This window comes from Strongylocentrotus purpuratus, unplaced genomic scaffold (genome assembly GCF_000002235.5).
Source record: "Strongylocentrotus purpuratus isolate Spur 01 unplaced genomic scaffold, Spur_5.0 spur5_scaffold_4, whole genome shotgun sequence".
NCBI lineage: Eukaryota > Metazoa > Echinodermata > Echinoidea > Camarodonta > Strongylocentrotidae > Strongylocentrotus > Strongylocentrotus purpuratus.
The window spans coordinates 10,600,012-10,604,815 of record NW_022145610.1 but is presented as its reverse complement, the minus strand read 5'-3'; positions in this window follow the sequence as shown (position 1 = coordinate 10,604,815).

Genomic DNA, 4,804 nt, shown 5'->3' with positions numbered 1-4,804 from the left:
TAGTGAAATGTTAGGGAAATACCTGGTAGTAATAGTTGTGTACTTGATAAATTCAACCATCATTTGATCACATTTTAAAATCAAGTACAGGGGACCTGTATATAAAGACCATTCACAGGAGAAAGGAAAAAGGACTTTATGACAAGGTGATCGTGTTATGTGCAGGTTTTTTAAAAGATATGTGGTCTTCCTTTGGTGGTCTTTGATACAGGTTTCAATGAGAATCTCTGCTGAGCGGAAACAAAATTGTGGTCTTTCTATACAGGTGATTGCTATAACAAGTTTGACCTTATGTCATTGCATTATCCACCCTCGGTAGATGAATTTGAGGAATCTAGATTCACTTTTTTTAGATATGCTCAACATGATGTTGTTCAATTTTAAAGTCAAGTTAATTTTCTAAATATCTGTGTTAGAAACATATTTATACTTTCTATAGGGAGCTTTATGTCTGCACGTCTGTGTTTGAATTCAATTGAATTGAACATCTTAAATTCATTCCTAAAAGGTAACTTTCAGTTTGGCAGAATATCTTGCTCAAAACTGATATAATAGCAAGGTCACTCTGCCGGTGTTGTTTTCAGCCCTGTATTGCACAATATAGTATTTGTCATCTATGAGTGATATTAGAATTTCAGACCCAAAAATGATTGATAATTTTCTCATGCATCAGTCTACATATTTATTTACCTTGCCTGTGGAAGACAATTTTAGAGACGAGGATATTATGAAACTATGATTAGGAAATAGTGAAAAATTGTGTAGTGAGAAATGATGTGTTAATCAGATTTGGGACAATTCAAGATTTAGAATCAGTTTGTCGGATTGAAGAGGTTTACATATTTAAAAGGAGAAAGAGAAAAGTTGGTGATGGTCACCAATTTTCATTAGGCCTTTAAATTCCTTAGAGTTTAATTAATTAGCTTTGATTTTTTTTCTGCTGTATTCATTCACAATTCAGGGTAGGCTGCATGTGATACATGCTAAGCAATGTCCAATAGACCAGTTTACTAACATATTCACATGTTATGCATACCGTTTAGGGAAAGGTTGTTCTTTACAACCGTAAGCTTACCAGAGCTTGCCCAACATAGCATCAAGTAATGTATACAGACTGGATTCTAAATATTGTAGTTCATTCAATCGGTAATAATTTCTTAATGGAAAACCTCTTCATTAGGTCCCCGGGAAAGAAAAATCTATAAATATGAATATGTTAGTAAACCAGTCTGGCTGGAATGCTCCCCAGGGAGTGGAGCTTGTGCACACAGTGTGTGCGGGCAAGCACTGAATCCAATTACTGGGGTAATAGTATATTTGTAAAGCGCTTAGAGACATTTGTATTAAGCGCTACATGTAAAAGCTAAATATTATTATTATCAAATGGAGATGTATCAACGTTTACAGCAAGAAGGATATTAAAGATAAACTTGAGTTCTGGTAAAAAAAAGAAAATGAATTCTCACAGAATCTAACAAAACTTACACTGAATGTTCAAGATTACAAATAAATGTCATGTGCCAAACAATTTTGGAAGAAAATGTATACTGGCGGAGTAATGAACATAGAAAGATACGGAAATCAGGGTAGTACTAGCCCCGACACCATGCGTGTTGTCCCATATACATCTTTCTGTGTAAGTGATTGTTACTTTACCAAGACTCTGCCAAATTTATGATGATTTTGATGACTCCAGAACCTTGCATTACACATCATTACTTACATGCTATATGATCAACTTTTCTGATCCATTCCACACCTTTTCTTTCACAATGCAATCGCATTACCAGAACTCAAGTTTATCTTTAACTCTGTGTAATGATATTACTTAATACCCTTCTGGCTCCAGACATACATGTACTTCTGATACTTGACAAGATACCTCTGGCCAGCTCCGTGTTTGTCCTGATCAGGGCTCCTGCTCTGTACATTATGTGCTAGGTGGCCAAAAATGGGTAACGGTACTTGCAATAAGGTTCATAAGATTCATATTTATTGTCCATTTCACAATGGAAGATTTGTGTTATTTACATGGTATATGAATACATTAAATAGACATATACATTCATGCAAAAAAAGACAAATTCAAGGAGATAATCTTGAGTTGACAGAAAACAAAATAAAAATTTCGATTTGGGTCCATTTTTAATTGAGTTTGGCTATTTTCACTTCTCTTCGGCAAATATGGGCTTGTTTTTATTCAAGCCGTGGGTGTTCCGTTTCCTGTTTGTGCAGACACGCTAGTAAAAGTAGATTATCCCATTTTTTAGGAGAGAAAAGGTAATTAAAAAAACACACAATTATTAAAAGGCATTTTAATAATAAGCATTCAAAGCATTCAAGAAATGCATATGTCTGGCTTTGTATTCTACGGGTTTATGTTATTTGTTGTCCAAGTTTATAGCTTTCTATGTCCCTCACAGTATTTCTCTATCTTTCCGTCTTTTTTTCTCTCCTTCTCTTTCAAATTTTGTAGATGTGATTGTTGAAAAGCATTAATTGCTTTGAAACATACGATATTGAATCATGCATTTTAATGTTGAATTCTAATCTTATTTGTAGTAAATCATTCCACATGCATGTATATAGAGTATTCTTAGATTTAGTCGTTATTTCTCGACAGGTTATTGCTTGTGTGTGATCAGTATTTTGGGCGAGACACTTTAATTGGTTGCCAATTTGTGATTGCCAATTTGAACACCACAAATTATAAAGCAGCATTTTAAATTCAAATTCAATCTGTATTATTGTTAGTGCTTAGATTTAAACGTCAGTTTGGCAATATGCTAGATTCTTGTCTAGTAATATTATGAATAATATATACTTGGAACATTTGCCAACTGAAATATTTCTGAACAAGTATGAATAGGATATAGAACAATTTGGTTGAATGGTTATTACTGTTACAGGCTCATGCACTAAAACTTATTAAACTTGACTGTTCTGATATTCTCACCGATATACTTGTATGTGCAGATTCATTAAACGTTGCTAATGCCAACAAAATTTGCATCCATTTGGTATCATTTTTATTTGTGCAGGTATCTGTTGTAACAAGTAGCATTTTGTTCTTCTTTTCTTTCACTCATGCTTTCTGTCTTCTCTCTCTCTCTCTTCATTTCTCTTCATATTTCTCTCTCACTCTTCAGCCATCAATTTTTGTATTTCTCTTTTATTTCTTTTTTTTCTCTTGACCTTGCATGTTTTGTATGTACATGCATTCTTCTTTCCCCTTTCTATATTCCCCCCTCTCTCTCTCTCTCTCCTTCTCCCTTTCTCTCATTCACCCTCTTACTCTTTCTCCTTCTCTCTATCTCTTTATTCCTCTCCCTCTCTACATGTATATCTCCTCCCTTTATCTAATTCTCCCCCTACTCTGTTCATAACGTTTTATATTCCCCTCTCTTTCTCTTCCTCCCCTTCTCTCTCTTCCTCTCCCTCTCTCTCATTCACCCTCTCCCTCTTTCTCCTTCTCTCCATCTCTTTATTCCTCTCCCTCTCTACATGTTTATCTCTTCCCCTTATCCAATTCTCCCCCTACTCTGTTCATAACTTGCCATATTCCTCCCCTTCTCTCTCTCCCTCTTCCTTTCTCTATTTCACTCCCTTACCCTTTCTCCATCTCTTTATTCCTCTCCCTCTCTACATGAACATCTCTTCCCCCTATCCAATTCTTCCTGTCAGGGGGTGTTTCACAAAGATCCTAAGTTGAACTTATCTCTAAGTTGGACTTAAATATTATGGAAAGCCATTAGCATCTTTGAAAATATTTTGTAAAAGTTATTTTGAAAGGCATAAAATGTTGATTCAAATCATTCATATTTTCTATCATTAAGGAGATTTCATATTCTTGTTGTGGAATTTATAAAAAGTCTAAAATACTTGAATTTCTGCTTTTGAATATATTTCATTTTAAGGCTCCAATGGCTGTCCATAATTTTTAAGTCCAACTTAGTGTTAAGTTCTACTTAGTATCTTTGTGAAACACCCCCTGCACTTCAAAACTTTCTCTTTTTCACTAATTGAAAAACATTAATAACAACAACAGGGACAACAATGTACTGAAACGAACTATGTCTCTGTTCATGACGTAAATATTGATAGCTATGTACATAATCAAATTTATCAACAAGGAATGAATACAATAACAATGAGTAAGACACTAGAAAAAAAGAAAGAGAATATATCCTTACATCTAGGTGATCAACTTTTCACAAATGAAACACAAATCTGAATCGAGTTAAAATACATACATTTTTGGTCTCAGAACTGCAGTATACAAAATAGATGCAGATCTAGAATAATGAATTTTGGGGATGCAAATCTGTGTAAAAGCTGTCATGAATGAATTGAACTTTGAATACATCACATACCTACCAAATATGGAATACATGCCTATTACATTACGTATTGAATACATGTAATTATATTTCTGAATGGAACAAGAATACTAATGCTCTTAGGAACTAGAGCTGAACACATCATTAGTAGTACTGATGTCAATACGAATATATATATAGTTCATCACATTTTTGTCTAATTTACATATTTTTCAAAGGCACACATTTTTTCTATCTACATGTATAAAGGGAATACAATTTCGGAATAGCAATACATTTACATGCAGGTAACAAAAGGGAATCAACGTTTTAATGGAATGAATGAAATACAGGTACAGTGAAACCTGTATATAAAGACCACCCAAGGGAGACAAGAAAAGTGGTCTTGAGAGGCAGGGGGTCTTTATGTACAGGTTCCTTTAGTACATGTTTCAATGAGAAACCATTATCAAGGGAAACAAAAA